The sequence below is a fragment of the Camelus dromedarius genome, chromosome 5 (genome assembly GCF_036321535.1).
Source record: "Camelus dromedarius isolate mCamDro1 chromosome 5, mCamDro1.pat, whole genome shotgun sequence".
In the NCBI taxonomy this organism is placed as follows: Eukaryota; Metazoa; Chordata; class Mammalia; order Artiodactyla; family Camelidae; genus Camelus; species Camelus dromedarius.
The window spans coordinates 81,299,764-81,322,818 of record NC_087440.1 but is presented as its reverse complement, the minus strand read 5'-3'; the positions used below and the strand labels follow the sequence as shown (position 1 = coordinate 81,322,818).

The 23,055-nt window shown below is 47.3% G+C and overlaps 1 protein-coding gene across 7 annotated transcripts in view; it reads left to right on the top strand.

Annotated features, from left to right (window-relative positions):
* The window catches only part of FOXN3 (forkhead box N3), a 366,752-nt gene that overhangs the window by 117,454 nt on the left and 226,243 nt on the right, over positions 1–23,055 (top strand). Inside the window, exon 1 of one of the 7 annotated variants that reach the window (XM_064486183.1) lies at positions 21,027–21,204. The exons of the other annotated variants lie outside the window; for them this stretch is intronic. The gene's annotated coding sequence lies outside the window, so the exon portion shown is untranslated. Of the gene's footprint in view, positions 1–21,026; positions 21,205–23,055 lie in introns of those variants that run through there. 7 annotated transcript variants of the gene reach the window in all.

Below are 23,055 nucleotides of genomic sequence, written 5' to 3'. Positions count from 1 at the left end.
ATGCTGGACGGAAAATTGCCTTCCTCACAAAGGCTTCTGGGTTTCATGATGCATGTGACGGGCCCGCCTTGTATATCCAGTTGGTGCTTGTACAGACCAGAGAGGCTGCGAAAGTGGCTGCTGGGAGTGAGAATGGGTGTGCTGCTGGCTGCCCCATGGCCTGTGTGTAGGAGGTGACTTCCATCAGCAAAAGAACGCATCCTCCTCGGCTGCCTAGTCCGGGCTGGATGGTGCACAGAGTGAGTGGAACGGATGCCCCAGGAGGAGGAGCTGGTCTGGATAGTCCTAAAGTCTCTTCTGGAACGAATCTGCCATCGTTGGTCACCAACAGCGAATGGTTTGGATGCAGTTTTAAATTCACTCTGATTAAGAGGATGCTTTTTTCGGGGGGAGGGTATAGCTCAAGTGGTAGAGCACATGCTTAGCATGCACGAGGTCCTGGGTTCACCCCCCAGGATCTCCATTAAAAAAAACAACTAATAATAAATAAATAGACCTAATGACCTCTCCCCCCCAAAAAAGAGGGTGTTTTTCTTTTAAATTAAAGTATAGTTTATTTACAATGTCATGTTAGTTTCTGGTGCACAGCATAGTGACTCAGTCATACATATATATATTCTTTTTCATATTTTTTTCATTATAGGTGGTTATAAGGTACTGAATATAGTTCCCTGTGCTGTACCTTAGGACCTTGTTGTTAGAGGGTGCCTTTTATGAACCAGCTCCTCAGTGATTGTCCAGCAAGAGCGTGACCTTTTAGGAGTTTTCTTTCTAAGGTTTCCCAGGCCTTTACTGGTCTAAGATGAGCAAGTGTCATTGTCATTTTAAATTATCATAAGGCCGCTGAAAATGGCCCTGTTGCTTTTCTAAGGCATACATCCTGCACAGGTCTTTGCTGAACACCCGACATGGAGATCCAGTGGACCCTCTGTGAGTCAGAGACCAAAATGTTGACATTCCCTCAAAGCAGGGACGTATGAGCTTAGCTTTCTTACGAGTGGAGGCAATCAGAGTCAGCAGTAGAGAATTACTTTTTCCGGTCTGTTTGGAGAGCTTGCAAACGGAATTTGTTTCCTTTTGTCCTTTTCCACTCAGCAAATACCGACTTTGACTCTTGGCTGTGAGTGGGGCTGGAATGAGCATGGCTAATCTCTATTTAAGGGCTTTATCTTCTCTGGGGCCAAATCGGCCAAAACCTTCTGCTGCAGTCATGGACTGGGACCTGGAGGGGGTCTTGACGGCTCTGTTCACTGAGGCTCACGCGGAGCCGGCCAGGAGGGCTCCACACCCAAGACAAAGTCGCCGGCGGATGGCGAGGGCAGCTGGATCGCTTTTTGGTAATTATGTGTTTTCAGGCGTGCCAAGGCTGCACTTGAAACTCAAATTATTCACAAGCTCTCAGTTCACATTGTATGTCCCCGCTGCGTGTGGAAGGAACGGGGTAATCTGCTGAGAAGTGCACTGTGAAACACGCAGTGAGAGGGCCAAAGAGAGGCGGTTGGGGTCCATAGTTAACCCACATGCTGTGTTTTGGGGGAGAACAATGTGCTTCTCCCAGGAGGAAAGGAAGTTCTTCAGTGGCGAGCCCACGACTCCCCGGGAGGGGCTGCCCGCATGGCTGCCTCTAAAAATGCGTGTTTGCGTGTTTCCAATGTAGGAATGAGACAGGTAGAGCTAAGCCCGGGAGGCCCAGAGAGTGTGCTTGGGTCAAGGCAAAGGGAAGAGATGCGGACAGCAAGAGACTCTGAAAGCGGCGGCTATTTCTTAGAGGGGAAAAGCCTTGGAGGGCGTGGGCTGCAGCATTTGGAGCTATGGTTGTCTCTGATGTGCTGTTTCACCACACCCCACTCTTCCTCCAAATCTCCTAGTCACTCTGACGTCAAGAGTGATGCTCTCGAAGACAAGACAAATGTCCGGACTGAGCATCGCGTCCCCCTGTGAACTCACCTGCATCCACTTATTTCTCCCACCTCCCCTCCCACAGTCCCCTGTTACTCATGTCTCCCGTGTCTTCTGAAGGCCGCTTGCGGAAGTAGCAAAGCCACTTCAGAAAACTTTCGCCCTAGCCTGGACTCTGCAACAGCCATCTCCCAATTTGAGTGCTCCCTCCATGTCTTCGTCTGTTTTGTTCGTGCTATCTTTTTGTGTACAGATGTTCATTGAGCACTTCTTGTGTGCTGGGCATCACTGGCCCTGAAGCCCTGGCAGTGAACTTGGCGGCTGGCCCTCTTGGAGAGCACATGGGCTCGTTCATTTTTATGGCACGTGTTCTTACACCTAAGAGCCCATCACTATCTATTTGCTGGCTGGACAAATGTCTCCTACCTTCTTTGGGTTACCTGTGTGTAGTTAAATGTCTGTGTTCTTCAGATGGGGGGGGGTGTCCCACCAAAAAACAAATGATAGCTATAAAAAAAGAGATTTCTATTAATATAGATCCCAAGGCTTGGTTTCAAAAATGCCAAGATCTTCCCTTACCTTAGTTTACACCTAGTTTCTTGGGTCAAACAGGTATGATGGACTGTTAGACTTTTTCAACTTCTGAATCACTTATGCAGTCAGCTATTCAACAGGTATTTATCAAAGACCTACTATGTGCCAGGCATTCTATTCATGTTCCTGTAGAGACATCCACTGTATCCCCAGCAAGCTATTTCCTCCACACTTCAGAGAGGATTCAAGATGATTGTATGATTTGTAAAAAATGGGCAAACATAGGAAAGAGGGTCTCCATGAGGCTTCTGCAGATGAGTTGATTATTTTCCATGATTTCCTACAAAATCAACAAAACTACGGTCTCTTCCTTTCTTTCCCTCTTTCCCCAGCGAGGCACTATTGGAGGTTCCAAGTCGTTAAGTAACTTGCCCAAGGTCACGTAGTTAAGCGCGGTGGAGCCAGGATTTGAGCCTCAGCCTCCAGCTCCAGATTCCAAGCTTGTGATCCCTATGCCGTATTGGACAGATTTTCCTTAGTGAACAGGCTCAGGTATCGGGAGGTTAAATCAGCAGTTTGGACCAGGACTGAACCAGAAACCTGCTGGTTCTCCTTGACTGGTCTTCACATTCTTCTGACGCACACACCTTTGCAGGTGAAGGCCTTTGGAAACAATAGGCCAACTGATAATATTCTGAGTACAGCTCTTTGAAGGAGACAGGAGAAACATTGTGTTTAAAGAGGAGGCTGTTGCTGTGTTGGTTATTAACGAGCAGCTCACAAAGGACAAGCTATAACGAGTTGCGTAACTTTTATGTGATGCTGGTGATTGCAGGAGATGCGTGGGCTACGGGGTGAGTCGGACTTAATAATCGCGATACAGTATTAGTTCCCATTTCCCAGGAACCTACTGGGGTCTGAGCGGCCAGTGCTGGAGGTCTCCCACACAGCATTTCAGTCTTCCCCAAAGCCCGGGAGGCTGGTGATTGTTATTCTGCTTCACGGACGAAGAACCAAAGGCTCAAAAAGGTTAAGTGACTTGCCCAGGACCACACAGCTTATAGAGAGTTAACGCAGCTCTGACTGCCTCCTCCGATTATGCCCTTTCCATGACTTCATTCATTCATAAAACTATTTCCTGAGCACCTACTACCACGTGCTAGCCATTGTTGGGGGATGCCGTGTGCTGGGGAACACGGGAGACAGTGTCTGTTTTCTGGAATTTACACCAGACAACGGTGGCCTGCGGAGCCTGGGACCCCCACGTGAAGTAGGCAAGTGGGAGGCCAGGGTCCAGGATGCATATGAAGGCCTTGAACCCGCAGGGCCCAATCTGCTTTTGTGGGTAGGATTTACTCAGGCTCGTAACTCCAGATATATGGGTCCTTTAAGGAGGCTTAATTATTTATTAGTGTTTGTTAAAGGGAAGGTAGGATTATCATAAAAGATCCAGGCTGGGCCATTTTGGAGTCGGGCAGTTTGCAGTTTTCTGACTCGGGCTGACCTGGGAACAGGCTGCAGAGGCGGGGCTGTCTGGCCGATGGCCTAGTGGTCTCGCCTCCTTGCTTTCCTTCGCCACCCACCTAGCCAGCGCCAAGCCCGGGCCCCAGCCCGTTTGTCAGTGGGGGAAGCTGGCGGCTGCGAAGCTGGCTGGGCCCCTCATGTTATGCCGGGGGCCGCATGGATGGAGCCCGTGTGAACTGTCTCAGTCCTGGTGGCAGGGTAGCAGCCCTGCCCCACTCGTTAGATGCCGGTACCACCCCCCTTCTCCCGTTATTGTGACGACCCAAACCGTACCTCCCCACTGCCAGACATTCCGCTCTCCAGACCTCAGAAATGTGCTTGTCTTTCCCCAGCGTGCAAACCTTTTCCTCTGCCCCCCGGCCGGTTCAACTCCAACTCCAAGTGATGCTAAGAGGTGCTTTCTCAGTTGTTCCTTTTCCCACTGTTTCTTGATTTCAGGCCCTGCCTCATCTTCACCAAACGCAGCTGAGTACCTGGTGCACAGAGGGTCTGGTCAGGGCAGGCTCAGTGTCCCTTCCAGCCCCTCATCTCACGATGGAAAAACTAAGACAGGAAGAAAACTGGCCAGGTCACAATCCTGCATTCTGTCCCTCACAACGACCACTTCTCAAGCACAAAGTATCTTTAACGTGAGAGTATTTGAAGAGTTGGGATTTTGAGCAATTTATCAGATACCACTATTCTCTAGGACATAAAAGAACTCCCGCTCCAGAATAAGATAAGGGGCAGAGACGGGGTTGTAGATAATTAACTTGAAGATGGAAGCAGTTGCTCTTTTTCCTTCTGATGACAAGTTTTTGTTTAATGTTTAAAAAAATAAAAACAGCATTAAAATCCTAACCAATTGAGAAGTGCTTATCATAGGAAGTTTAAAGTCCCTAATAATCCACCCATTGAAGATCTGTGTGTGTGCCTACATTAACATGTCTAATACTGTTTTACAAAAAATAGACTTGGTATGTAGTTTGCAATGTGCTTTTCTCTCTCCGAACATCTTATTCCATAAGCACCATGGTCTACCTTTTCCTTTTAAAAAGCTGCGAGTTTCCATTATATGAATGAACCAGGATTTAGCTAACTGGTCCCTTTATGACAGATGTGGAGTTCTTTCCAGTTTTCCTCTGTTATAAACAATGCTGAAATAATCCTTTGCATGCATCTTTTTGCATGATTATGTATTTCCAGACAATGAATGCATGCAGAGAGGACTGCAGAGTCAAAGCTGATGTGCATTTTAAACTTACTAGATATTGGTACCCATCCCTCCCAAAATGATGGGACCCACTAACACTCTAATCAGTTCAGCGAGAGTGCCTGTTTCTTTACATCTTTACCCATTGGGTTTTTTTTTTTTTTACAGATCTTTTAAATCCTGGCACTAAAATATTTTTAAAGAAACAATGTTATCATTTGGTACAATTTAAGGTCATTTTTAAATGTGTGTTCTCTCATCCATCAGAGTACAAAGAATTTAAAGGTATGGTGGTTACATTTTAGATAGGCATGTCTTAAAATGTTTTCATTTGGGGTTTATGCCTTTAGGTTTTTGGAAATCTGAAACTAAAGTTTAGTCCCTGCCCCAAATTTTCCCCCAGGGTTTCCTGTTGGAGCTGGCTTGTTTCCTGGACCCTGGCCATGGGTTTGCTGAAGCTGGATGCGTTGGCCTTTTCAGGGCTCCGTAAGGGGAAATAACTGATTTCCAAGGCCCCACATCTTAATGGGGGTCAGGGCTGAGGAAGCTTCTTGAAGCTGATTTTTCAGCTAAGCTCCCCATCAAAATGGGCTTCCCCAGCAGGCTTTAGAACACACATTTCCTAACCCAGATGGCCTCGCCAGCCTGGACACCTGGCTGGGGAGAAGGAGCCGGCACCTCCTGTGTCCACATTAGTGCTGCTCCCATGATGGCACTGACGTCTCAGCCGTGCTCCTTTCCGCCCTCCCTGAGGAGGGCCGGGGAGATGGGGGTGGGCTGGCCCAGGGCTCTTTTCCACAGCAGCTCCATTCAGGCCTTGGTTATGCCAACGGTGGATAAATTAGCCTTCCTTGGAAGGTCACTGCTCTGGGATGCCCCCCTTTTTAAAGCCAAATTAGGAAGAGGCAAGATCATCTCTAGGGAAAAATAGTTCAGTGGCCTCCTTGTTCTGGGTGCCTTCAGTCTGATTTTCTGCCTTTCTCTCTTTCTGCCCCTTAAGACATACCCTGAAAACACACCATTATACCTCTTGGGGACACATGGAGCCCTGTTTTCTCTCCAGCCTGTTCCAGGGAATGACCTTGGTATCAGTCATTTACACGTTAGTATGAATGTGGGATTTTAAACATGGTAATGGGAGGTGAGGAAGAGCTTCAGGTATGCTTTAAGGTGTGGCTCCTTCTTACTCTGAAATCATTCTATGAAAATGATCCTGTCCTGAGTGTCAAGTGGATTCAGAGCTATTTAGATGAGGCAGGAGGTGGAAGAATCGTGTTGTCCTCGGAAATGGGAATGATTTTGGTAACTCGATGGTCACCTCCCCACCCCATGCTTGAGTGATGACTTCCAAAAATATACTTTACATTTTTTAAAAGCTCTTTTAATTTAAACTGTATAATATACTCACACAAGCCTTCAAGATTTTTCACATGGGTCATGAGTGGATACACTCAGAAATAAAAAAGTGAGTTTGAAGTGTTAAGACGGGCAGGCAGGGCTGATGAAGATTTAACTTGTGGGACTGTCACCCTCAAGCTACCATAATTCTCCAGAACGAATGCAGAGACGTGGCAGCATCCCTTACATCCAGCCTGTTCCCAGGCCGACGTCTGCATGGTGACATGTTACTGACAGGTAACACGAAGAACTGGGAACCTAACCATCCACAGGCCGGCCCATGGAAAGCCTTGTTAAATTATAACGTGGTCCGGAAGCTCCATTTCCAGAACTTTCTGCCCACAGGCAGTATGTGGTGGCCGGTGGTCTTTTTTTAGGGTTAGGGTTCTGGTTGGAGGAATCACATTTCCTGACAACTAGGCAGAATATTCAGAGCGTCATGTTACCAGATGGTCTTTACCTTACCTGGTCACCAGGGATGCCTCCAGGGCTGGGCTGATGGCAGAGATCTGGCTGACTCACCCGGTGCCTCTGTGGATGTCATCAGCATCCTGGCATCAGTAGCAAAATGATGGGCAGCGAAAGTCTGTGTCTGCTTTGAGGTGTTCAGTCAACACTGGCATTTCTCTCTTGTTCTCTTGGCCTTTGCTGTTAGCTTGAGATAGAATCCTGGGCTCTTCACTCTGAAAGAGACCTTAGAATTCATCTTATCTGCCCCACCAATTGCAAATTGGAAAACTGAGACATCCTTCTTTAAACCTATGGTGGGAGGATGTTGCCTCCAGGCCATGCAATGTCCCACAGATACCAGAGGAGGAAAGGCTAGCCCTGGGGGACTTCTCTGGCAGGCTCCATGTTCCAGATTCATTTAACAGGCGAGTCTGGAAAGTTATTTCTGTCAGAGGCACAGGGAGCAAAGTTTTAAGAAGAAAAATAGAGAATATTTGTTTTCTCAGCTAGAAAGGACTTTGGAGAAGAGCTGTTCCTGCCCCTCATTGTTAGAAAAAGACACTGAAGTCCAGAGTGGTTCCAAGGCTCCTCCAAGGGGACAGAGCTCTAAGGCAGACTTAGTAATGCAAGGTAGGGTAGGGCTCCAGGGAATTGCTGAAATTTCAACAAAGGGTGTTCACCAAGACCTGGAGGATAAAGGAGGGAAGGGAAGCCTGCCAGAGGGGTCCGCGGGCTCTGAGGTCTGGGAGAAGGTGTAGATGGCAGCTGTGGGCCGCAGGGAAGCTTTGCGGGTCTGCATCTCAGTGGGTGGATACGAAAAGGGACAATTACTGATAATGTTCCTGGCCCGGCCTGCCCCTCCATGAAGCAGTGGTATTAGGAGTTCAGTAAAATAATGCATCCTGCAGAACACAGTTCATGAAGTCCTGGTCTCGAAACACTTCTAGGAAGGCTGGGAGAATGTGAAGACCCTGTGACATGGACTAGAGCTGGGTCCGTCCGGGAGCTCCCCTGGGTGGGTGCGGTCACAGGCAGCTGTCTTACAGCACTTCCTTTCCTGCCATCCCTGGGGACTCCTCTGCCCAGGGTGGCTTCAGAGCAGTTGCCCATACAGGATAGACAATAGAGTGGATGGGGACCATTGGCCCCACCCCCAGGCAATAAGCAGACCCTGCCATCGAGGCAGCTGTGTCGGTGGCTTAGGAACAAGGGGACGTGGCCAGTGTGCCTCTAGTGATGGGGCTGCCCTCTTTCTGGTCTTCTGCTGTGTCCCCTGCTGGACCACCAACTTCCCCCCTATGGCCTATTACCCTTAACTCAACAAATCTGATGTTTAAGCCAACTGGATTTCTTTAGGGGACCAGTTTTCTGGCTCTCCCCATGAGCCCACCTCCCCAGGAGGCCTCCTGATGGCCAACTCCCTTTCTGCTGCCGGAGGAGGAGAAGTCCTTGGGCAAGACTGTCAAACTCCCATGGCGAGCTGGCTGAATTGTGTGCATATGGGGTTATGAATCTGGCAAAGCCACGGCTCCCAAAGAGAATGCAAAATGCCCTAGAAGTTGGCCTCCTGCCCCCGCGAACGTGGTAATTCCAAATGTCACCTTGGCATTTCCTTCTCAAATAAATTCTGTCTTGTTCATATCACAGGAAACCTGGAAACATGGACTGTGAAACTTCTGTGTTTATTCCTCAGTCCTCTGATTGACTTGCTGTGTGACATGCTGAACTATTATATTTCTTTCATGGATTAATGTGAATGTGGACGTTGAGATTTTTATCTGCTGAGTCCTGGAGGCCTGTGTTTTTTTATTTTTTGAGTCAAAGAAAAGAATTTGGACTAACATATTATGAGTGTGTGTGTGTGTGTGTGTGTGTTTATGGGAAAAATACGCAAGGTAAAAAGTAGCTAATGTTGATTGATTGTGAAAAGCCATATGGATTTTTTTTTTTTAAATCACAGATGATCCAAAGGTTAGGAGATGACAATGTTGCCATCATAAACTAAGACGTGGGGAAGATGGGTAGAAGAGCTGTGTTCGGTAGTTAAGTCAAGAAAGCAGAAGTCATCAACAAAGGAATACATTGAGTTTACAGAGCTTCTTTGCCGCTCGGAACACATGAAAAATGTTTATGTTCTGGTTCTTTGCGAAGTTCTTGTGAAACACACAAGGGAGATGCAAAGGGAAAAATACCCATTTTGAAGATGGAGAAATGAAGACACAGAGGCTAACACTGACGTAGTAATTCTGGGACAAAGGTGGGATTTGAATCCAGAGTTTCTTTTGTAGACAGAGAATATAAATACTTTTTCATCTTTTGCTCTGTCTGAAAAGGCCCCGGAGAGGAGGCAGTGGTTCCCCTGGGCAGGCAGCTCTCAGCATCATGGGGAGAGAGAAGGGAGGAGATTGGGAGAGAGGACGGGGCGGGAGAGTCAAGCTCATCATCTCATCACAGCCCGAGCGCCTCGGAGCCCAGCGTGGTGGGTGCCCGGCCAGAGCGCGCACGTAGACCTTGGAGCCTCTTCATTGCCGAGGCGCTAGTTTCCGAATGCGCATTGGCCCCGTGGAGAGCGTGGGCGTGGGGCTTTCTGAATCAGGATTCATTCACACAGCTCTGTTTTCATGTTCACAAACGACCTCCTTGACCCACAGGGGAAAAAATTCCGTTAAAACACTCTTTATAGAGTGTTTTATTCATTTGGCATTTCTTTTGCTGACTTTAGATAAGAAAGAACAGAACTTTTTCTAAGAGACAAATATTAGAAGTCTGTTTTTGAGGTTAGCAGTGTATCTTTAATGCATGCGTGTAATCAAAAAGACATCTAGAAACCACTGTGGACATTGAGTTTTAGCTGCAGATATTTATAGACAAGATCAAGCAAAACATACTCAGTGCCAGAGACACGGATTGGGTGTGGGTTCACCGTTTCTATGGAAAGATTGGGTTTTCCGTGCCGCGTCCCAGGACGCCTCCTGTGTTCCTGGGGCATGGGGACTATTTCCTAGCATAGTATCTGTTTGGACGGTAGGGAGTTGATAATTTTCTTTGTAGTGATATTAGGGACTGTGCGGTGTTCTTCAACAGAGAGGATGTTGGAGGGAGGCTGGTGAAAGTTCAGAAAGATACTCTATACCGTGTGGGGTTGCAGGATATTGAATGAACTTCAAGTCCAGCCCTCAACTCCTAATGAAAATACCTACTGGGGGTTTCTCCAGTTTCCCCTCAACTCACACACTCACTCTGCGGAGAAGATTACGCCTTTCACACCTGTATTTCACTGATGAGGATATACATTAGGACTGACTTTCTGGACAGCGGTTTGGTGGCAGGGATCCAGGGCCTTACCCTACGAATACTCTGACCCGGCGTCTACACTTTTAGGAATTCACCATCAGGACATAGAGCTTTGTACGTGATGTCTGAATAAGGCTGTTCCTCTGGCCTGGTTCACGGTAGCAGGTAACCTAAGTGTCCAACAGAACGAGGCGGCTCAGACGTTGGTTCTCGCACACAATGTCACACAGGTACTCACTCCACAACCACCCACTGAGGGCTGACTGCATGCCAGGCGCACAGAAGGCGCTATGTCAAGGCTGATGTGGTCTCAGTCCACCCGAAGCTCAAACTTCTGTAGTAGAGACACTTCATACATTGCGACGTGGGAAAAGGCAGGGTACGGTGTACGTACAGCGGGGTCTCATTTTCGTTGCGTGAATAGAAACACCCTGGAAGACAGTCTGAATTCACAGAGGCGCGGAAGCCTGTGTGTGGACAATGAGGTCCTATACGTGGTTTTCCTCCCTTTTAATTTTTCTCTAGTTTCCAAGTTTTTCACAGTGACCATTATGATTTTTTAAGTGTGGCTTTGAGGAGAGAGAGAAAAAGAAGTGAGCGGACCTGGGTTCTCGACCCAACTCTTTTTTTTTTTTTTTTTTTTAATTTCAGGTTTTGTTTGTTCGTTTTTATTGGAGGTACTGGGGATTGAACCCAGGACCTTGTGCCTGCTAAGCATGCCCTCTACCACTGCTGAGCTACACCCTCCCCCCTCAACTGAGAACCCTGCTGAATGTCCTCTGAATGGTTCAGGGAGTGGCCTGTCAGGCCTCCAGCTCAGGGTGTGTTGATCTCAAGCTGTGTCTCTTCTGAGGACACTAGGGGATTTGGCTGCAGGGCTGGCGGGCCCAGGGCTCTCCCGGGAGGCGGGACAGCAGCCAGGCAGCTGAAGCCTCCATGCTGGGGCACTGTTGGTCTCAGGGCTCTGGTCCTCTAGGAGTCTGGTGCCGTACTCAAATGGGGAGAAGAGTTTCTCTATCAGCCATGTGATAATTAAATTAAGGAAGTGCTTCTCACTCGGTGAATAAAAACAAACCGCAGTTGACTTGTATTAACTCAGCCAGATGTCACTGCACCCCAAGAAAACAAGGGCGGCAGCTTCCATTGATAGAACCTTGCCCAGTGCCAGTTACGATGTAAAAAGCATTTTGCAGACACAGTCCGAATTGAGGCTCATGACACACTCTGCAGTAGGGACTCATCACCCGCATTTTACAGGTGGGGGACCTTGAGCTCAGAAGACAGGTAACCCGGCCAGGTCACTCCGGTAGAAGATGCTGGGATTCAAACCCCAGTCCATTGGCTCTGAAGCAACATTTTTAACCTCTGCTCTGTACTGCCTCCCACTCCAAGAAGCAAGCTCTACTATAACCATAAAAACTGATGTCTAAAGCCAAGGGAATGTGTGTGTGTGTGGGATATAGTAATCCATGAGGTGGCAGAACACTGGGGACCAGGGGATGCAGAGGCTTATTTCTAGTGAAACTTGATGCAGAGAAAGCTACTCTTCTCTGCCTTTTCTAGGGGGCTGTAAATGAGGCAACTGGGGTTTGAGTGAAAGAAAGAGAGAGAGAAATAACCACCCTTATGGCCACAATAATAACCTTTTCTCCTGCTTGTGATGTGAAAGCAAGGCCAGCTATTGCACCTTCTATACACCTATACCTCCCAAAAGGGAGATAACTTACACCCAGACCTGACCTTTGTTGCTGACTTTTTTCCTTGAAATACTTTCCTTGCTGGGTTCTAGCTTTGCCTATTCAGTAGGTGTTAAAAGATTATGAGACCCATAGGAGATACCAGGGACACACAGGTGGGAAAATTTAAGTTTCTTTTCCCCATCACAAGAATGTTCCAATGTGATAGCTACTACAAGTGACCTTTGAACAACATGAATTTGAACTACGCGGGGCCACTTAACATGCAGATTGTTTTCAGTAGCGGATACCACAGCACTGTATGATCTGTGTGCTGACAAAAAATTAATCAGCTGATCTAAGAAAGAAATGGAAAAATTTTATTTGAACAAAATTTGAGGATTGTAACCTGGGAAGAACATCTCAGAAAACTCTTGAGAACTGCTCCGCTGGTTAGAAATCAAGGCAGTTTTATAAGTTTTTTGAGCCAGAGGGCTGTCCATCAAATGACGTATTATTGACAGTTTACATAATCCAGATCTAAGTGTCATCCTGGTGGGTCACGTGACCTCTTACAAGATCCAGAAGGAATGTTATCTTTTAAGGAGTTGCCGTGTTGATGCTCAGAGAATGTTGCTCCTTACTGTTGAGCAGGTATCCCTGCCGATGGGGGAGGTGTGGCCGATACACAACGCACAGTGAGGGTGGGGAGGAGGCCAAAGGGCAGGGAAGAATTTTTATGTTTAAATTTTTTTTTGTCTTGCCAGAAAATATGAATTTTATTTCACTTACGGTTGGTCGACTCCATGGATGCAGAGGAATAGCGAGTAGGGAGGAGCCACCTCTAAGTTATATGCAGAAAACAGCCAGTTCCTCCTGTTGTGCATTCAAAATGCACATGTTGGGTTTTTAGCTAATTATTTGTCATGCATTTGCCACCCATGACTAATCCTATTTTATGAATGAAATGGGAGCAGGGAGGTGAAAATACTTGCATGACCTCTCAAAGCTGAGCCATTGAGAGAAACTGCACTTGAACTCAAGTTTCCTTTCGCCAAGTCACTCGGCCACTGTTCCATTTCAACCGTGAGTCACTGGCCATCAGGAACTGCTGTCAATGTCCTGGTGGCTTTTGTCATCTTCTCTTCTTTTCTCTAAAGGGCAAGATAGTAAATATTGCAGGCTTTGCAGGCTCCACGGTTTCTGTTGCGACCGCTCCACTCTGCCCCTGCAGCGGGAAAGCAGCCGTAGGTGATACAGAAACAAACGGCTGGGGCTTTGTTCCAGTAACATTTTATTTACAAAAACAGGCAGCAGACTGCATTGGCCGGCAGGCTGTAATTTGCTATAGAAGGTTCCTTCCTCTCTGTTGTTAGTCATGAGAAATTTTCAGTTTGAACACTGAGTGGGCTCTGAAGTTGGCTGCAGGCTGATGTGTAATTCACATCCATGGCTGGGGAGACGGGCTGGTCAGGAAAAAAACTGGGAAGTGTATGTTCAAGCAATAGACTGTGTACCGAACAAGCGGAAGACGGCCAGGCATCCCATGATTATGGGCGTTGGTCTCAAGGCAGCCACATGGGGGAGACTCTGGAGAATTTGGGCACAGGAACCCTTGAACTAACCAGCTTGGGGGTGTCCTCTGCTAAGGAGGGTTATCATTGCATTGTCTGCTTGCACAGCCAGAATGTTCCATTCTGCCCAGTGTCGGCACCTACAATCCATGGGCTGTCCCATTTCTCACATCCAAATGTGGACCCCAAGAAAAGGCAAAATGATGACAAATGGGTGGCAATGAGTGCCCTGTTCACATCATCATCCACAGCAACGAGCAGTTTTTTATTGGTGGCAGAGGGCTGGGAAGGATGTGATCCCTCTGCAGCCAGGTGATGGTGCCTCGTAGGGAAGTGTGACTAGACATAGCTGATGGAACAGGTGGGTTTGAAAAAAAATGGCTTAAAAACTAGCTGCCCATGTGTTCGCCTTACCCCTGAGACTCCCGCCTAGGAATGTGCATTCTGCAAGGGCAGTGTCCTCCACACCCAGCTGGAAATTGGATGGTTTAGTCATTAAGGTTAGGGCAAGGTTATTTCAGTTCTGCTGATCTGAGAGGAAGTGCTGTTTGTCTGTCTTTCAGCAGAGACAGCACAGGATCCGGGACTAAGAATAGAAGAATTTTTCAGCAGTCTTCGGAGAGTTGTAGAAAATGTTGGGAAATCCTAATTAATTCCAGGAAAGCATTTCAGTGGTTTCTTGATAGCTTAAACTATAAAGGAAGAAAAGAAGAAAAGGTTTAATCGTTCTGCTTGAGAAAAAATGTACTGGTATTAGGCAAAGCTAATGTAAAAAATGAGCAAATAATTCTTTAAGTTGGCTCTTAACTCTTGTTCTATTATAATTCTCTTTATATTTTACATAATGATGATAAACAGTTGTGGAGCATTTACCCTGTGCCTTCCTGTAGGTACTTTACAAATGCCCAATTACTTGTTCTTCCTAGCAGCCCAAGGAGGGAGGTTATAGTCCCATTTTACAGGTGAGAGCATTAAGGCACCAAGAAATCAGATGACTTGGCCATGCCCTCAAGTTTGGCGAGGGCTGCGTGGCCTGTGTGCTTGCCCATCTTGCCGTCCCGCCTCTCGCCTTTTAAATGGATGCTGTGGCCGTCAAAAGTATGAGTATATTCCTTTCTAATGGATCTACTGCTTTCTAGAACAGATCCTTCAGTCCCCCATTCCATCCCTTACTTGGCAAAGATTTCTAACGGTTACTGTCTGCTGGGTCGGACTCTTGTCTTCCTGGCTTGCTTGGACATAATGATTGTGGGTTGTTACAGCAGCGCTGGGTGAGGTGAAGGAGCGCTCCTGCTCTGTGACGTCACCTCCACAGACCGACCTCAGCCCAGAGCAGCAGGCCTGTTTCCCAAGGGTGTACCAGTTAACAAAGCTCACAGGACAGGTGTGGCAAATCAGAAAGCCTGTGTATTCATTTACAGCGAGAAATATCACTGCCTAGAAGGGGTTAGGGGAGCTTGCAAATTGGGAAGGGAAGGGCTGGATGATCTGAATGATTTGAATGGGTGCCACTGGAAAAATCAATTGCTCACAGCCCCCCGTGTAACTGGATGCCACTGTTGCTAAGATCCCAGCCTCAAGGCCAAGGTTAATGCTGCCCGTGCACTGGGCCGGTCTTAGAAAAAGGTCTCACCTTTGTAGAATCTGTAAGGGCCTTCAGTTCCCTGACCCCCCACCCCTACTTCCACTCCTCCCTCCCAATCAGGAGGACACTGAGTTCTTTAGATATGCTGACACAGCCCATCCAGCAGGCTGGGAACTGGGAGGTCTCTCTCTTTGGGACTTTGTATACCTGTACACCCATCTAGCAGGACAGTCTTTTTTGCTCAAGCTGGTGGGGGGTGTAGGACTGAGTAGAGACCCTGAGGGTGACTCAGAGCACTGGAAACAACCAGTGACACTGAGTTAATGGCAAAGTCAATGGCCTAGCCTCCTTCCACAGGGCCCCTGGGCTCCACTCCTTACTTCTCTGAGAAGGTCAGTCACATACCACCTTGCAGTCTCATCATTTTTAACATGAAATGAGTGGAACCCAGAAATAGCAGGTCCAGGTCTGTGTGCAGGGAGGATGGTTTGCAGAGGGTTCAGGTGGTTGGGGAAGAGGCCTCAGAGGAGGAACTGGAGGATGCAGTTGCTGTTCCGCACTGAGAGGGGAGGGATGGCCCAGGCAGGGGTGAGACCCTGGGCAGGGAGCCTGATTTGGGAGGGAGAAGAGCTGGAGCTTCGGCCATGCTCTCACACGTCATTCAAGGCTGTCCTCTCTGCAGTCGGACCAGGGTCCAGTCCTCTCCCGGTGCGCTCCTCCCTAAAGTGGTCATCTGTCAGATTCAGCCATCACCCAGGCTCGGACACCTGGACCCACTCTCCTCGTATCTGTCTTGCTGCAGCTTCATCAGCACCACTCGAACCATAAATAACATCAAGGGAAAGGGCTGGTCTCTGACCAAGAGGCTGCGGCTGAAAGGTGACCCACTGCAGGGACCCACTGTTGCCCATGGACAAAGGTTGAACGCTCAGCTCTGCAGTGAACTGAAACAGGGCTCTCTCTGCTCCGTGGGTGTGAGATGCTCCCTTCTCCCCAAGCCCTCCCAGGAAGCTGCTGCAGCAGCCAGAGGCCAGGAAGGTACACCTCCATCAGAGGAGGGGTGGCCCCTTCCTTTCTTGCCTTGTGGGGGTGGGTGGGCAGGCCGAGAAGCAGAGCTGGTGAGGCAGGATGGCGCCCTGGCTCGGGGCCCATTGGATCAGACTGCTGGGTTAACGCTCAGCTCCGCCACCTCTTAGCCGAGTAACCTTAGGCAGGTCATTTCAACCTGCTTGGAGCCTGGATCCCTCATCTGTAAAATGAGGATAATAGTACCTGCCTCAGAGAGCTGTTGGCCAAGAGGAGAGAGTCCATGAAATGCTAAGAGCCTGACACGTGCCACATCCACGTGGGGTGGATGCGGGCTGTGTATGGCCTGAAGCCCATCCCATTTGGGTAGGAGGGAACTTTGAGAAGAGTATAAAATTGCAAATATGAAACCGGGGGTGGGAGTGAGTACAGCTCAGTGGTAGACCACATGCTTAGCATGCACGATGTCCTGGGTTCAATTCCCAGTAGCTCCATTAATTAATTCATTAATTATTTTTTAAGAAACCAGGTATAAGAGAAAGAATTTATTTCAGGTGATGAAAGAAAACACAAAGAAGTTTCTGATTAAAAAGCTGACTTCCCAAATGTCACAAAATCGAAATACAATCACATAGTATTATTGTCAATCAGCTGTTTAAGTATGTCTGTGTTACTTTTGTTCCTTCATTTTTTGGGCTGTACACTCTTTGATCAGTTCTTCATATGACAATGATTTTGGAATGGCATTTTCTCTCCAGAGAATAGCAAGATAAGTCATCCATTCCTCTAGCATGGGTGGTTGGGATTTGTTATTATTTTAAATTATCGATAGTTAAAAAAAAACATTTTACCTTCACAATTGGCTATTGGCAATGTCATGTCAATTTTTAGGATTACTGTCAAATTTGGGGAAACTGCTTTCAAGTTTCTTTTGATATATGAGCTATAAAATTTCAGGGCATTTAAAGTTTTTATTTGTGCAGCGTCTAATCTTAAACACCAAAGACACTCATTCGACATGTTTCTGCGGTCCTTCCTGGGGCCGTGGAAGGGGCCTGTGTGAGTGAGGGGTGCTGGGCTTTAAGCTTCAGTGCTTCACGGGAAATTCTCCTGTGAGTATTCAATAAGCATTACCTAGATCATATTTTATTGTGTTTATTGACACTCATCTTTTTAATTTTAAAGTTTTAGATTTACTAAAGACTGAATTCTCATTGACACTAAATAGAATCTTAATTTAGTTAAATTTGTGCAACAGTCATTCACTCAGTATCATTTCTTGGCTGTCTACTTAGATCAGCCTACCTCACACTGATCGTTGGGAGCATTCGATGACATAAAGCAGGTGATACACAGCTCAGTGTCTTCACGTAGCAACTATGTAGCCACTGTGACCATCATTACCTGTCTATCAGCACCAGCTCTGCAGCTGGACACTTGGGGATATAAAGCTGAGATACTGTCCTTCTGGGAGGCTGGAATGCTCCCAGCTTCAGGTCAAACTCTGAGACCTGAGTGGGAGTCATGGTTTGTCTCAAGTTCTAGACAGAGATGGCTTCGCCTCTATCCATGAAATCTCTACAGTTAATCTCCACTCGTGAATACTCCTTCCATCAACAATGCTCTATATTAATATGGCCACATTTATACATGAAGCCATACTTTTAAAGTGCTCAATGGTAATGTTTAATTTCGTTTTCTTCTCCAAATATTTTTAGTCCCATCAAGTCCAGTCACTGAATTTGTCAAAATGTAATTTCCTCTATTTTGTAATGTTCAAGGCGGAAACATCCGTGGACAAGAAGTCAGGAAGTTGGATGTGCCACTAACTTTGCGTTGGGATGCTTTGGGTTGCAGAGGACAGAAAATCCAGCTCGGTGTCCAGACAACAGAGGGAATGAGTTGGCTCGTGCACTGAGTCCTAGCTGGACTGGTCAACTCTTCAGCACCGTCCAGGCCCCTGGAACTGATGATGGGGGCAGTCCCACCCAAACCACCAGGCTGGGAAATTTGGGGTGCTGTTGGGAGAGGAGACATCGGAGGGGAAACTGCGGTATGTGTTCTGACCCGTAGCCCGAAGTCATTTCACTTCTTCGGGCCTCAGCTGCCTCATTAAATTAGGGGCTTGTCGGAATCCATGAGTGAAGTATTTCCTACGGGTAACCTTCACAATTTTCTTTTCTTTTCACATTAATTGGTTTTTGTAATGAATAAACAAACCTTTGCTGGTCAATGCTGTAAAGCTAAGCCTATAATTAGTAAACAAATAGCTCTGTTTATGGTAAAGGATACGTCAGGACAGTCAGCCTTAGTAACTTGCTTCCTACCCCTGAGTTGTAGATTTTGATCTAGAGAAATGAGCAGTGGAGGATGTGAGGGAGGAGCCCCCCAAAACGGCGGGTAAAGCCTGCTCTGGCTTCATGAAGCACGAGTTGTGTGTGGCAAACGTAACTGGGTTGTTCATTCACAGAAGATCCGGGAAGGTCCAGGCATGGCTTACGTTTCTTACCGTAACCATTGGAGGCTCTGCTGGGATACTGGTATCGCAAAGAAGCTGAGAGAGGCTTAATTTGGATTCAGAGGGAGCTGGTATTGGCAGAAGCCAGAGGGTGGCTCTAACAGGCAGCAGAATCAGATCCCTGTGGAGAGTTGAGGGTTTCTCAAGAATGAAACCACAGCCCTCAGCTTTCTCCTTCATCCACTTTTTACAGAGCCTTTGGCCGGTCTGGAGCCGAGACTCGAGTCGTGGCACCAGGAGAGCTTTCCAGGAAGCATCTGGGGGTGGTCCTGGGGGCACTAACAGCTGTCTGGGGGTGCCATGGATGGGAAGACGGCGGGCTGCTGGAGATGGCGTTCAGCTCTAGGAGTGTGCGTCCTCTCCGTCTCCGCTGTCTGGGGCTGTGTGAAGACCCCGGGGACTGTGGGGCCTTGGGCTGCCTTAGTAGGGGAGTTTTTCCTCTCCATCCAGGATATATGGGGAAAGGGTAACCTGACTGGTAGCACAGTCCGCATATTTTTATTGTGGCTGGCTAACATTTGAATGTATTTATAGAGTTGGCAAAGGTTGATCTGTGCTTTGATCTAATTCTCTGTAATACAGCTTTTGGAACATAGTTCTGGTGTGATTGTCAGTGGCATTTCTAAACTAGCAGGCAATTACCACCTAGCCTTGTGTGCAAAGGGAAAGAGAAATGGTTCAAAAATGGTTTCTAGTCAGATGTCCGTGCCTTGGCATCAGTAGCTTGAAGTGAAACGATCAGATCTGTATCCCCGAGGTTGTAGGATATTGAAAAAAGGTCATTTGTTGGATTGAGGGAGAGGACGGTGAGGACTGGAGAAAGAGCAGACTGCTCTCTGAGTGGCCTCCTGGGCGCCTTCATGGCTGTTGTTCCTTCAGAGGGTCCATCCAGGTGGGAGGCGGGGCAGACATGGAGTTTCAGGCCGAGCCTCTGCGGTTGTCAACTATGATGAGTTTTTTTTCCCCCCAAATCATTGTGTTTTATGATTTAGACAGGAGCACAGTGCTAGCGTGTGACCACTGCCCTGGATCTTTCAGTATTTTGTAGATATGTTTGTCCGTTCATGAGACGACGTCCATTTCCGTGTTGAGTATCAGGAGCTAAGCCTGCGGAAGTAGAAAGGTTGTCTACGTTTAGTGGTCCATTTGAAAAATGCTCTGCAAAAACCAAATCAAAGAAACCCAAAAGCCTCTGACAAAGAAACCCCGGAGGCAGACTGCAAGCAGCAAGTTATAGTCTGTGATCTTGGAGATTAGATACTGGATGGTGTGAATGGACAGGGGGGCGCAGTGTTCAGAGAACGGGCTCCTGCGGGCCCAGGAGACTTGGGGTCTTAACTTTTCATCTCGTCTCTTAGCGCCGGTTGTTGACCACTGGCTGATGACATAACTCCTTTAAGCCTCGGCATCCTCATCTGGAAAGGAGGGTGACAGCCCCCACCTGGTAAGGACAACAGAAGGATACAGTAAAGGGTGTAGGTAAAGCCTTGGCACGGAGCCTGGCCCGCAGGAAGCATTAGAGAGCTTTTGTTCTGTATGTTATGTAATTCCTTGGACTGCAGTCACTGGGTACTTGGGGCTCATTGTTTTGGCTTTTGTTGTTTGGTGCCTTGAACATCCTCAAGCAAAGCTGACATTACCCTTGGTCCTCCCCAGGACAGTTAGGAGTAAGGTCATGTCAGGATGGTCTTTGGACAAGCTGGGTTTCCCACCAATAAAGGGAGAGGCGGGCTCTTGTCAGACAAGTTACGAGTGCAGGACCCCATGTGGCTTGGTTTCAAAGCAATATTTTGTCCCCACCCTGCCACAGAGAGGTGACAGGAATCTAGTTAGTGGAGAGCTGTGGAGAAGCTGAGACTGCAGCGGGATGCCATTTTAGACCTCTCCATTTCTTTGCTTGGACTTGGGTTCTTACATGTTGTTTTATCAGAAAAACAACAGCAGCAAATCTGCAAGAACTCCTTTTGCACAGAGGGCCGAAAGAGAGCCTTCTTACTAGATACAGGAACGTGGAGAAAAAAAAATGCAAAACACGTGAAGACCAACCAGACTGCTGTCGGCAGGTGGCAACGGACTTTGCTATAAACATTGCAGGACTCCTCTTCCTCTAAAAAGAAAAATTGCTTCACATTTCAGAATGCAGCAGAAATGGCTGGACAAGTCTTTAGTTCTTGTGCAAGAAACTGAAAACAATGGGAGAGATTTTCCTTAAATGGAGACAGAGTTTGGCCCTGTCTCAGGTGGAAGCTAAAGTCCGGGTCTGAATTTTTCTTCCATGCATTTCCTCTCCTGCATTAGGCAAGAACCCCCCCATCCAAGACCAGGCAATCATTCATTTTTCCCCCTGAATCTCGAGGTATGTGCAGGGCACCACTCGGCTTCAGACCTTTCTGCTTTCGCTTTTGGTTAGTCAGAACCTCCATCTGGCGGTATTTGAATATGAGTGTTTTCTGTGGCTTTTCTGTGGCTCCTTTTCAAAGTATTCAAAGCAGCTTAAAAATACATAATGTTCAGCGATCTGACCAAGAACTAATGTAAGTACTTATTTGGGGACTTTTTTTTTTTTAAATCTATTAGACAGATTTAAAACACTTTAACTCTTACTATGTCTTTGGAATAGATTCTAAGATTTAAAAAAGGTCTGAAAAAAGTAGGACTACTTCTCCACAGTCATAATGCTTTTTGTGGTGACAGTAGTTGCAAATAGCACAGTTTGTGAAAAACAGAAGAGCTAAAATTCTTTATTTAATATTAAACAGGAAACTGAAAGCAGTCTGCAGCAATGTGGTGGGTTTCCAACACAAACCTGCTGCTGGGGTGATCTGGGCTGAAAAGTGACATAAGACATTTCCCCTTTTATGCTGTTAAGATGGTGTGTTTTCACGAAAATCTCAACGAAAACATGACCATTGGAAGCAGGTTCCATCCTGTAAGGTTTTAAAGCAACCCGTTTCCACTAGAACCTGAGGAAACTTGGAAGCGAATTGTAAACCTCTCAAAGAGTGGAAAATGTACTTTTGTTTTGCCTTTGTGCTGTGCTGTCACTCACCCAACATGTGCATATGAATATTCTTTCCGAAGACCTGGGCTTCATTTTAAGGTCAGCCTTCAATTTTGAGAGAATATAATTTGCTTCTATTTTTAGAGCATCATGATTGCTCGTAATAACTAATGGAAAAAACTCAACAGAGAAATAAATGTGTAACAGCTGTGTCTGCTTAAACTTGATTAAAGGCAGCTAAAAAGAAAAGTAAACAGAAGAATGAATGTGACAATAGACGGAGGGAGAGACAAGTATCCCCTTCATTGTAAGAAGTTTTACAGACATAACTCGTTCTGCTTTGGAGGCCGGCGGTGTCTGTGTTTAAAGTTTACTTTACTGTTTGTCTTGAGTGGGATCAGTGTTGTAGTGAATAATTTATAGGCAGCATGAATGAGCTCATTAGTCACCTTTTCAGACTTTAAATGAGTTTTGTGGTTGTCATTACTCGAGCCTTCTGTTCAGCCGCCGAGCAAAATGACAGTTTGGCAGTTGGCTGCCTTGTTTTCGGGCAGCCTGCTCCCTGTTCAGGTCTGCGTTGCTTTTGTGTTTCATTGAAACCTTCCCCTTCTACCCCTGTGCCGGCCCAGGGACTCTCACATTTCAGATGCCTTTTGCACCCCCAGTTTAAATGAGTTTTTCGGGGCTTAAAAAAAAAATCTTTCAGCTGTGTCTGCCAGAGAGAATGAAGTGGATGGAGTGAGCTTTTTTCCCTAGCAACTGCTGTGTATTGTCCCTTTTGTGCTTGGCTTGTCCTTCCACAGCAGCAAGCTAGGGGGTCCTTGTGGGCGGCTGAGTGGCTCGCACGGGGTGGCAGGGGATGGCCCTGGAGCTTGGAGGAAGACAGGTTGTGTCGGAGTAGGTCTGCATTGTTATAGTCCGGAACATCAACCTGGTGTGGGTGTGCACGTGGATGGAGAAACTTATTCCGGCAAATCTGCCAGGCCAGACTTCCAGGAGCAAAGAGAAGCACGTTTTTCCAACAAAGGGGTCGACAAGATGACCTTTCAGGAGCCCAGCCAACTGGAGGGTACCATTGAGAATGGCCATCTCTGCGTCTTCCCTGTCTAGATCATTAAGCGAAAGCAGACGGTTGTAGCTGCCTCCTCACCATGCCCTTGGAGACTTGCCCGCGAGGTTGGGAGGTAGGGAAGCATGGGCGCACCAATAGTAGGTGGGGTTTCTTTGGAACAGATATCGTGATGTTCATCCCTCCCTTTGAACCTGGCCTGGGCAGCCTCCGGAGAGCTCTGACGTCCACTCCCTGGGAGTAGACTCCATCCGGAAGGCCAGGGCTCTGTGGCACGCCCACTTTGGCCCTCGGGTGGCCTTTGCTGGCACTTCT